At 50.1% G+C, this 12577-nt stretch overlaps 1 pseudogene; it reads left to right on the forward strand.

Annotated features, from left to right (window-relative positions):
- Positions 1-10543: 10543 nt before the first annotated feature.
- The window catches only part of LOC106831776 (olfactory receptor 10H3-like), a 30904-nt pseudogene continuing 28870 nt past the window's right edge, over positions 10544-12577 (forward strand).

Consider the following 12577-nt stretch of genomic DNA (forward strand, 5'->3'; position numbering starts at 1 on the left):
ATTCTTTTTCTTTTTTTTGGACTCAAAGCGTTTGTCAAGTTGATCGCTTAACCTGGGTTGTGGGCACACTAGCGTTCATTTTATAGCTCTCTATAACATTTTGTATATTTTGTATGTTTGATAAGTAACAACAAAGCTTTCAAGGGGTGAAGTTCGTTAGTTTTTGACATATAAAAAGCTGTACATATTTAATGTATAAACTCAATGAGTTTGGAGATAAATATACACCCATGAAATCACCACCACCATCAAGGCCACAGATACATCCACCACAACCCAAAGAGAAATCCATTTGATAAAGTTTAATCCCGTGCTTCCTTGAGTGGAAACCTACCTGAGATCTCTTTTATTTGGCTGTTTAATCATAATTCTGAACATTGGACTACAGTTTGTGAGATGCTGTGGCAAACATTTGATGTGAATAAACAAACTGGGTACTCCTGAAGACAGGGTGCCACCCGGTCGCCCACCCAAACCACTAAGAGTGAACCTGGCTGGAGCTGAGGGCTCCTGGTCCCAGAACAGGGTGACTAATGGATAGGCAGATCATCCTCCCTCCCTGGACGCCCAACTGGCTCAGGTCAGAGATGCCCATCCAGGAGCCCATGCTCATAGTCCAGGCAGGAAAATCATCACTCGCTCCACGGATGCCCAAGAAAGCAGCCACCCGGAGGAGGGCATGGGAGAGCAGCAAGAAGTCCAAGGCACAGGGACACCTCCGGACGGGAGATAACTTAAGGAAAAAACCTCCCGAGAGGAGGAGAGAGCCTCCTGCAGGAGTTGAGCACCCTGGCTGTAGACACACGCACATGTGCGTTTCAGCCCAGCTCCAGGTGGGACCTTGGCTCATCACCAAATTCACCCAGCCACAGTGTCCTCAGCTGGAACACGGAGGTACAAACAGCTGCACGTCCTTGGTTGTTGTGAGGACTCAAGGAGATAAGGTGCAAACAACGCCTGACAAGTAGGAAGCACTCCCAGAAGGGTTCCAGGAGTATGATTACAGGGCATTGACTGTCAAGCTAAGAACTCTGGCATCTTTCCTAGAGGAATATTTCTGCCTTCAACACATATATTGAGGACCAGGCTCTGAAATAGGCGTGGGGACCACAGAGATGAATTAGATCCCATCCCTTCTCGTAGGACACTCCCACTTTGCCAGGGGAGCAGACCCATGAGGATGTAACCACACTTGGAGTGATGTGCTAGTGATGTTGAAAAATAAAGAAGCAGAGGTGGACATAGGGAATCAGTAGGACTTCTCCAAGACGACAGAGAGAAAGCAAGCCACCCAGACGGGCCCCAAATAAAAGCATAAAGATGGCAAAGTTCAGAACAGAGGCCAAAGGCAACAGCCGGGGCATCAAGGGAGAAGAGGACCCTAAGCCTCCACCATCCTCTCCTCATGATCAGAGCTGAGATGTGAGTCAGGATCAGCCCCTGCGAATGCTTGAAAGAGGGCCTGGCTCTGGCTTTCACCTCACCAGCTTCATGAAGCCGCGTAGAGGACGGAGCTTCATCTCTGCAAACTCCTTCTAGCTACTGAACACCCCTTCTGCCATAGCGGGACCCCTCTATGCTCTGAGCTGCCCCAACCCCACTTTGTTATTCTGGGAGGCTCCACCCACCCTGCCCCCCCACCTCCTTAAACCTCACCATGGCTCTTTGCTCCTGGCTCGGCACCGGGTCCAAGACATCCAGGCGACTGGGCCTCAGCTAGTTTGTAGGGGGAGAGAACCTGGGTCTAGACTCCCGGTCAGCTTTAGCGTGAAAAGCACTTGCAGGTTCTCAGTGAAGCAGGGGGGGCTATTTCAATTGAAGCCATCATTCTACGGGCTCCTCTCTTCGGCTGCATGCTGCCAGAGCCACTCCCCAGCACTTTCATTTTCTTATTATTTTAAGTATAGGATGCACATCAGGGAGAAGAGAACTAACTTGTGTGGAGTTCCCTCTGCTTCCCAGACTTGGTGCTCAGCACCAGGATTCCGTAATCCTGTGTGCCCTTCCTGCCAGTCCTGCGAGGGGAGCACTGCACGCCAGACGAAGAGAGGGAAGCTCAAGAGTTTTCAAACGGCCCAAGACCCCAAAGCTAGGAAGGAGCAGAGTTACGGCACTAGGGGAAGGCCATCCTGTCCCAGTACCAGACCCAGATGGACAAAAAGTCCCTTGTCTCCCGCTGGCTGTAGACAATGTCTTCTCTAGACCACCCTTTCCCTGAAAGTACAGACGTCTGAGGGTTCTCGCTTCATGCAAGGACCTTCCAGAGGCCCAAGGACGTCTCTCTTACCCCACACAGCCATCAGAGTCCAAGCCTTTTGTCACCAAGGTCAGCAAATGAGCTCCAGCAATGGAAACTTCAGAAGAATCGAAGCGCCCTGGATTCCTGCTTCCCATCAGCTTTTGTTTGTTTGCTTTTTTTGTGTGTGACAGAAAATTCATGTAACATAAAATTAATCATATTTAAATGAACAATTTGGTGGTTACCTCTATCTAGTTCCAAGACATTTTTGTCACCCCAAAAGGGAAGCCTGTACCTGTTAGGCAGTCACTCCCCATCCTTCCAGCCCCTGGAAACCAGCAGTCTGGGTCCTGTCTCTGTGAGTTTGCCTGTCCTAGACATTTCACTTAAATGAAGTCATACAACATGTGGCCCTTTGTGTTCTTTCAGGGCTCATCCATGTCACATGACGTGTCAGGAGTTCATGTCTTTTTTATGGTTGAATACTACTACGTTGTATGCCCATGCCACATTTTGTTCATCCATTCATCCATTGATGGATGTTTGTTTTTATCCTTTTGAGATTTCCTTATTTTCTTGTAAATTCCTCTGTGCATTTAAGAGAGTGCCTGTAATATTTTATTCATTACTTCTGGATGCTCTGTAGAAGGAGTTTTATCAGATTTTCTAGACATGAATATTAAAAGATTTCAACATGTTTCTGAATTTTGGCACATCTTGCCTTTTTCTGTCCAGAAAAACTTTGACAACTCACAATGCCTGCAGCTTTGTGTGAATATATCAATTTCACTGCCACCATGCTGGCATTGAATATTAATATTTTAATTTATATGTAACTTCATGAGTAAAATGAGTACCTCAGTTTTGTTTTAGTAAGTGCCTTTGTTCATTAGCCACAACAAATGCTCTAGTTTTCAAATATTTTTTGTTAAAAATTCATTGTAAAGGTGAAATTGAACATGAATAGTCTAACTCAACAGTGAAGGTTCATACAGCTCCAATAATTACAGGATGTGAAAACAACTTAAATATCCATTGATGTATGAATGGATAAAGAAAATGTGGTATATCCATATGATGGAATATTACTCAGCCTTGAAAAAGAAGGCAATCATTCCACCTGAGACGACAGGGATGACCCTTGAGGACGTTAAGTGAAATAAGCCAGTCACAGAAGGACAAATAATGCACAATTCCACTCATATGAAGTATCTGAAATAGAAAAACTCATAGAAGCAGAGAGTAGAATGTTTGCCAGGGGTTGGAAGGAGGGGAAAAGGGGAGTTTCTGCTCAACAGGTACAAAGTTGCTGTTGTGCAAGATGAATGAGTTCTAGAAGTCTGCTGTGTGACAGTATGCCTCCAGTGAACAATAGTGCATTGTGCACTTAAAAACTTAAGAGGATAGTTCTCATGTTAAGTGTTCTTACCACAATAATACTTAAAAAATTGAACTAACCAGGCTACCTAAATGCTGGACTCTGCACACACAACCACTCTGTTCCACGCTTAGGGACTCAGGGTCCAGTACTGAGTGAGACAACCACAGCTCCTGGCCTTACACGGCTCTTAATCCACACTTGATGGTCTGGCTCCTGGGCGTCATAGCTTCATCATGAGAAGAGGGCAATGGGCTCCAAGCTCACCCCTGGATGACGAATAGGGGAGGCATGACCTCCCAACAGACGTGGAGGTCATGATGGGAGCCCAGCTACCACCCCCCATAGGCAGGCACGCAGTACTTCCTGGGACAAATGCAGAGACAGGAGACTCCAAGGAACCAGAACTAATATGTACACAGAAGACAAGTGTGGGGACAGAGGACAATGTACATAATAAGCACAGCAAGCCTGTTTAACGAAAGGTGAGAGAAACTGGTGAGAAAGAGAAGAGCAGCCACTGACTTCCAGGAGCTGGCCTGGCCTCTCAGCTAGGTCCTTGTACTCTCTTGTTGAACATCAACATTTCACGGGACATCGTAAAACTCTGCTCTGTGGCTACGATGAGGCAAGACGAAAGCAAGATCCCTCCGTAATCACGTCTGAACACAGGAAAAACATGAATGTTGTCCAAACCAAAAGAAGAAAAGAAAACTGACCAAACATGTCTGTCTCTTAGCTAAAGTGGGTGACTGCGGCTTCCTTACCGATGGAAACTGCTGCCTCAGTCTATTCCTCCTTCCTTCTAAATGAGGTTTATCGAGACGCCCATTTATAGGATTATCCTGGTGTCTGACAGCATCCAACCCAGAGCAAAGCCCCACTCCCTTAGGGCCCCCAAATCACCTTGCACAGGCCCACCTCCTAGAATAAGTCCTACCTAATGCCCTGCTAATGAGACGTGTCATGCTGCCTACTCTCGCTTGCTGTAACGAGCAGTGAGCCCAGCTTATCCAACATCAGGTGTGTCCTCGTGGTCTCTGGCTGTAGGAGATTGTCACTGACATGAATCCAGAGCCAACTTTTAGCAGTGGAATTTGAGTATCACTGAAAACATGCTGGGAGATGCTGTGGTGTAGACAAAATATATGCTCCCCAGCCTTGGGTCTCCCCTTCCTCCCTCCCCCAAGATACCCCATCTGGATTACAGTGGAGCTCTGGCAACTGTGGGGAGGAGCAACTTCACTCCTCAGAGGAGAAAACGGAACAAGAGGGGAGACTGCCCTTCCGGAGTCATCTGTGCCTGAGAGTGGTCATTGTCCACTCTGCTCATGGGATCAGCTCCAGCAGTCCTGGAGACACCACCTCTTAGGACGCCTCTTTTCGGTGTGCAACCCAAGGCTGTGAGTGTCAAGGCGATATTGTCAATGCAAAAAAGAAATAGCTACAGTGATGGACAAAGAAGTGAAAGGCATTATTCAGCTGATGAACAATGAGAAGGGGAACAAACTTTCAGTTAGAAGATGAATAAGGTCTGGGAATCTAATGTCCGGTGTGGTGACTCTAGTTAACAACACCGTATTGTGTATTTGAAAGGTGCTGAGAGTAGATTGTAGAAGTTCTCACCACACACAAAATATTGTAACTATGTCAGGTGATGGGTGTGTCAACTAATCTTATTGTGGTAATCATTTTGCGATATATACATGTGCCAAATCACTATGCTGTACACCTTAAACTTACACAATGTTGTCTGTCAACTATTTCTCAATAGAGCTGGGGGAAAAGAAGACCGAATTTTCCCTGTTATCAAAGGGAAGGGACCTTTTTCCTTCTCCATTGTCTTAAAGCATTGTCTTCAGAAAACTTGAATCTGTATAAACGTTCCCTTTCTCCACATCCTCACAGACCTTTGCTATGTTTTGTGCTTTTGTTTTTTATAACGGCCATCCTAGCAGATGTGAGGAGATAGCTCATTGTGGTTTTGAGTGGCATTTGCCTGATGAGAAGTGATGTTGAGCACTTTCTCATATGCCTGTTGGCCATCTGGATGTCCTCCTTAGAGAAATTTCTATTTACGTCTGTTGCCCGTTTTTAAATCAGGTTATTTGTCTTTTGCTATTGAGTTGTGGGAATTCCTTATATATTTTGGATAACTGGTGCAGCCCTCTGGAAAACAGTATGGCAGCTCCTCAAAAAATTAAAAATAGAACTGCCATATGATCCAGCAATCCCACTTCTAGCAGGTATCCAAAAGAACTGATCCCATGATAGCTAGAGATAGCTGCACTCTGACGTTCATTGCAGCATTATTTACAATAACAAAAGACCTGGAAGCAACCTAAAATGTTCATCGACAGATGAACGGATAAAGAAAGTGTGGTATATACACACAATGGAATACTATTCAGCCTTAAAGAAGAAGGAAATCCTGCCATTTGCTACAACATGGACGAAATTGGAAGGCATTATGCTCAGTGAGATAAGCCAGACACAGAAGAACAAATGCTACAGGACTCCACTCACATCAGGAATCTGAAATAGTCAGACTCAAAGATGCAGAGAGTAGATGATGGTTATCAGCGGCTGCAGAATGGCGGAATCAGGGAGCGCTGGTCAAAGGGGACATGGCTTCACTTGTGCGGGATGACTAAGGCCCAGAGCTCTACTGTAAACATAATGCCTGCAGCTAACAATACTGTTGTGTACACTTAAAATTTTTTAAAGGCTAGATCTTACATTAAACACTTTTATCAGAAAAAAGAAGGAGGGAGGAAACTTTCACAGGTGATGGTTAAGTTTATGGCATTGCATGAACAAGGCAAAGAAAACATGCATTCGTAAATCCTTCCTCTGTCTCTTTGATATATACCATAACTCTTTCAAAAATTTCAATACGTCTCTTGCCAACATTACAATTCAGGAACATTTCTCTTCAGGGCCTGGAAGCTGACTCTCTGAAATGCGAACTCAGGGAGACAGGGCACGATCTCCCCATGACTGTGGAGTTTAGCCTGATGTCTTGCTTCAAAGTGGAACTGTTGTCTGTCATAGAGATACAAGGTTTTATATTTTCCCCAGATAAAGACAACTAACTAAAACAGACGGTCACCCCAATCACCCGCTAAATCTAGGATAGCTTATGAAAGAATGTATAGCAGTCTCTGCTATGAAGTCCTCAGACATAACGATAAGTTAGGGTTTATCTTGAAAATACCTAGGTAATGGATTGTACCTGCTTGACTGTAATAAAGGCTGAGATTTCTTTCTGTTTGCACTCGTGAGCAAGACAGCCACGATGTCAGGAATGGGGCCCTAGACAAATAACCCCTCCCGGGCCTGGCTGCCGCCCCTGCAGAGAGCTTTGTCTGCCGACTGCAGTGACAGAGGCCAAAGCCCTTGGACGGCAGCTGGCTGCAGGGTCGAGTATGTTGGACGCCTTCCATCACGGGAGGAGGATGGAATGGAGACTTCCTTTGGATGGAGGTTGGCCTTTCCTTCTGGCCTAGTGCCAGCACCACCATCTCTAAATGGCGTTTGAAGGGCCTTATGCCCCTGAGATTCACTAACACCCCCCTGTACTCATCACGTGGGCACAACTGGCCTCAGAGAACAGCCGAACAGTGCATGGGAAACTCAGTCATGGCTCCTTTTTCCAGCTGTGCTGCGTGAGCCAGACACTGCATCACGTCCCCACCAAGAACAGCTGAGACAGCTGCAGTCTGGACAGAGGAAGGCTCCCAGAGAGAAGCAGAGAGCCAGCAGCTGGCTTTTACTTGTAGGGCAGGCACTGATGGACATGAGCCTGAACTTCAGTCTCCAAGGTCTCCAGGGTCTGGGCAACAGCAAGCAAACCCAGGGACCACCAGACTTGGGAAGTGTAAGGAAATCCTCTTCCCACAAAGCCAGGAACCCACTCTGGAAATAAGCACACCCACTCCAAGGAAGACACAAGGAAAGGGGCTGTCGAACTCTTGCACCAAGCAGAGGGAGGAAAAATTACCAGGCAGAACATGAAACTGCAAATGTGGGCTTCTAGACAAATGAATACTCTCTTGGTCATCCAAGAGCCAAGTGCTCAGGTTACTCCCAGACTCATTCTGTCCTCCAGGAGCCCGGCTGAAGCAAACAGACTCTCTCTGGAGAGACTCATTCCAATCAGACCTCAAAGAAGTTCCACAGATCACATCTCAATCAAAATGTGTAACTCACGGTAAAAAGAAGGAGAGAAAGAAAAAGACTAAGTCCACAAGGAAATGAGGCACCATGATCAAGAACCAACAGAAAACAGGCAGCGAAACAGACTACTGGACCTCCAGGCACGGAATTGATTTCTTCCTTTGAAGACACAAGATAACAGAACGATTGACCACAGGGGCTGGGGTTCTGCAAGCCTCTGCAGCAGCTAGAGGCCGCATGGAGCACGCTCTTCAGTATTGCCAGCTTCCCAGACTACAGGTGTGATGTCCTGGCAAATAAATGACAAGCAATGGGCGTAGACGTGGCGCACTTGGGGCTGTGTGCTGTCATAGGCTGGGGTCCCCAGAATCGGGACCTCAGGTGAGGATGAATGTGAGCAACTTATAGGATGAGCAAGGGGCAATATTACTTAAGGCCTCATAAAGGGTAGCTTTGACCTGAGCCCCCGGGGAGATCTGGAGATGCTCAGGTCACGCCTCAGGTAGTCTCAATCAGAGTCAGGAGAGCTAGAGTATTTATACTCCTGAGCCCATCAGTTATTGTTACAGTCTGCTGCCAAGGGTAATGCAAACCCCCAGGCCCTCCTGGCCCTCTGGGGCCAAGCAAGGTGGGTTCTAGGAGCTCACAGCGTGCTCCCTACATGGCACCAGCTCTTCCTCCCTCAATTTCTAAGGATCACAAAGAGCTCACCAGACACCTTGGAACCAAGACACTTTCCACCTCCTCTCTCTCCCAGGTGCACCCATTCTGGGGCACCCTGTCCTCCACAAACAAAGCAGGAGTCTCCCCGGCTCAGGGATGGGGGGCAATCGCACTGGACATCTCCCATCAGGGGTCTCTGCACTCCCACTCCCGCCTCTGAACCCCATGCCCTCTCAGTGGGCTGAGGGCAAAGGAGCACACGTCAGTCCCTTTGGAAGCAACCAACTGATGGTGTTCACCTCCTGTTCACATGGAAACTTTCACCACATTGATCTTCAAAGTTCTCATTCTGAGTATTTGCTGCTCCCCCTAAGATCTGCCTCAGCAGCAGAGCGACATCACTCAGGGCACACGGAAGACTCTGCCCCATTGGGCTGTAGTTTGAGCTGTGGGAAGGGTGGACCAGCCCCCAGTCACTGCCTGCCCGGAACCAGGATTTGGAATCACTTCTGGAGGGAGGGACTGTGAGCTAAGGAGCTGGTTGGGGCAGAGGCAGCAATGAAAATGCACCGGTGGCAGCCAGGCGTGCTAGGTGGGTGGGGCGACCTATCTCCATCCAGCACTTGGGCAAGAACGGGGGAGGGGTGGGAGGAATCAGGATCAGGAAATCTGGGGACTGTGCTGACCCCAGAGTGTTGAACCCTGACAGCAAACTGGAGCGGAGCATGTGAACTATCCACTACACCACCGGGCCAGCCTCTCAAATAGATATTTGCACACCCATATTCATAACAGCTTGACTACTCACAATAGTCAAGAGGCAGAAGCCACCCAAACGTCCATCGACTGGTGAATGGACGTGCATGTATACAACAAAAATATATACAATGAAATGCATATACGTTAATATATGTACAATGAAATATCATTCAGCCTTCAAAGGAAGGAAATCTTGTCATATGGTGCAACATGGATGGACCTTGAGGACACTGTGCTAAGTGGAATAAGCTCGACACAGAAAGAGAAATCCTGTATTCTTCCACTTATACGAAGTATGTGAAGTAGTCAAATTCATAGAGACAGAAAGGAGAATGGTGGTTGCCAAGGGCTGGGCGAGGGGGAATGGGGAGTTTCTGTTTAACAGGTGTGGTGTTTCCCTTTTGCAAGATGAAAAGAGCTCTGGAGATCCAAGGCACAACAACGTGATCACACCCAGCACTGCTGGACTGCAGACTCGGCAGAAGCTGAACTATAACAACGTACACAATGTTGTAAGCAACACGACCCGACCCCAATAAAAAAATGGTTAAGATGGTAAATTTCACGTTATGTGCTTTTTACACAAAAACATGAAATTCTGATGGCTGCAACAACAAGGCTAAACCTTGAAAACATTATGCTACATGAAAAAAGCCAGGTGCAAAATGTTGCCTGAGTCCACTAATATGAAATGATGGGCAAATCCATAGAGACCACAAGCAGATTAGTGGCTGCCAGGAGCTGGGGGCAGGGGAGATGGGGAGTGACTGCTTACAAGACAGCGTCTCCTTCTGGAGGGATGAAAATATTTTGCAACTAGACAGAGGTGGTGGGTGCAGGCTGTGAAGGGGCTAAGTGCACCAGCCTGTTTATTGTAAAATGGTTACTTCTATATTATGTGAATTTTACCTCAATTTCCTAGAGAGCAAGGTGGGCTTCCCTCAGCCCTCTTCTGCCTCGGCGCTGTCTCTGCCTTGGTTCACAGCCCAGCCCAGCCGCAGAGGGGCAGAAAGGGAGAGAGTGCCCAGGGGCAGCCCCGAGCTAAGGCAGGGAGAACCCATGGCCACCTGTTCAGCCTTCCTGCTCCTGCCCTGGGCAGCGCTGAGCCTCCACACAGGTGTGCGCGAGAACAGCAGGAGAGGCACTTCAGGACAGCTCTGCTGCTCTGCTCAGGGCTGGGCGCCACGTGTTCCTACAGACTGGGACCTGGGTGCTCCCTGTGCCTCACACACGCACACACGCGTGTGCCCCACACCTTCACACACCAGCATTCCACCTCCCAGCTCTCCCCGCACACGCAGGCGCTGCCGGCGCGTGCACCACAAATGCACACGCAGGCTCGCACGCGCGTGGGCCGCGTTGAGACCCGGGCCCTTGCACAGACGCAGAGACCCCGCCACCGAGGATGGACTCAGCTGCGGAGAGTCCGGGCCACAGGCACTCAAACGTCCACTGTCACGGCGCGACACCGCAGAAACGCCAGGATGGTGGCCAACGCCGGTGTCCCTGACAGGCAACTGTCAGCCCCAGATCTGCTGCGACCACCACGGTGCGCACCAACGCTCGGGGGCTGTGAGCGCGCAGAGGAGCCTGGGGGCGCCGCTCGAGAGTAAGGAGCCTCTGCTCCGGCGCTGCTGGCCCTGGTCTCCTTGGAGCTGGCTTCCGGATCCAGCACTCCGGTTGCCCACAGCCCTTGCCCTCTCGCGTGCTTGCATCCCTTTCTCCGGAAAGGCACTCAGGGGCGCACACGCTCCCCTATGGGCGGCCGTGGGGATAGCCCTGAGGGGGAAGCAGGGAGCTCCCACTCCCCCCGGGAGCGCAGAATGGGGGTGGCGGGTCTGGAGGCTGCCCCCTCGCTTTATCCCTGTCTTCTCTAGAGGAGCCTTCCAAAGGCGTCCCCGGGGAGCCAGGTGCGGGACGCTGGCCGGGCTGCTGCAAGGCCCCGGAGTCTCGCGGGGGCCTGGCGGAGACTTCCGGGCGCCTCGGGCCTCCCTGGGTTCAGCCCACAGAGGTGCGTGCAGCCCTCAAAGAGGACGGTTAGGTTGGAAGATAAAGGTGACAAGACCGCCCCTAGCTGGATGGAGGAAGGAACACAAAAGGGAGGCTGTGGCCACTTCCCTCTGCTCTCAATCCCGGGCTCCTCCCCTCTCTGGAATGGTCCAGTGTGGACATCCCGTCTCAAAAGCCCAAGCTGCATCCACACCCTGGAAACAGACACCCCTGGGCTCTCCCAGAGAGACCGGCATAGGCTCCCAGGGCAGGCCTGCACCTGCTGTGGTGGAAATCCTGGGTCCCAGTCCTGTGAATGGTCTGGAAGAGGGCAGATGGCTGGCCCCTGTGGCCATCAGAGGGCCCAGCCAGAGCTGGACTGTCTCCAGCAGGGTCCTGCTCTGGACCTAGGCTGCCCCTGCTGGGAAGGGAGGATGAGACAGCGCCAGGCAGTTCCAGCCGTGAGCAACCAAGCTCCCTGGCTCTTGAGCCAAAATGGAGCTCGGTGTCTACTCTTCTCCATCCCCCACATTCTCACCTCCAGGACGCCAGCATGATGCAAGCACGTATAATCTGGAAGACAACGTCAGCCTGTGTTTGTTTCCTGGGCCCACGAAACAAATAACCACAAACGGGGGCTTAAAACGACAGAAATCAATTCTCCCACAGCTCTGGAGACCACAAGTCCAACATCGGGGTGCGGGCCGGGTGGCTCCTTCTGGGGGCTCTGGGGCCACACCTGCTCTGTGCTGCTCTCCTGGCTTCTGGCAGCTGCTGGCAGCCCTTGACGGCATCACTCCACTCTCTGCCTGCGTCCTCACGGGGTCTTCTCCTTTGTCGGTGTGTCTTCTCCTCTTCCTTTAAGGATGTCCATCATTGGACACCGGTCATTTGTGGCCCAGCCTAAACCCAGCATGATTTCGTCTTGAGATCCTTACCTAATGACATGTGCAAAGACCCTATTAGCAAATGAGGTCATGTTCTGAGGTTGCAAGTGGACATGGATCTCTGAGGGACACTGTTTGAACCCACTGCAGCATCCTTTGTGATGCGGGGTCGGTGAGCCGAGGAGTCAAAAGAAAGATTTCTTGGACTCTCAAGATCTGGCAGTAGTGCTCTTTTATTTAGGGAATAGCATGGGGACAGGACCCATGGGCAGTCAGAGCTTCTCCTGCTGCCATTTCTGCTGCCCCCACTGGCATGGGGACAGGGCCCATGGGCAGGCAGAGCTGGTGCGTGGGGACAGGACCCATGGGCAGTCAGAGCTCCTGCTGCTGCTGCCCCCGCTGGCATGGGGACAGGGCCCATGGGCAGGCAGAGCTGGTGTGTGGGGACAGGACCCACGGGCGGTCAGAGCTCCTGTTGCTGCC

Source organism: Equus asinus, chromosome 10 (assembly GCF_041296235.1).
Source record: "Equus asinus isolate D_3611 breed Donkey chromosome 10, EquAss-T2T_v2, whole genome shotgun sequence".
NCBI lineage: Eukaryota > Metazoa > Chordata > Mammalia > Perissodactyla > Equidae > Equus > Equus asinus.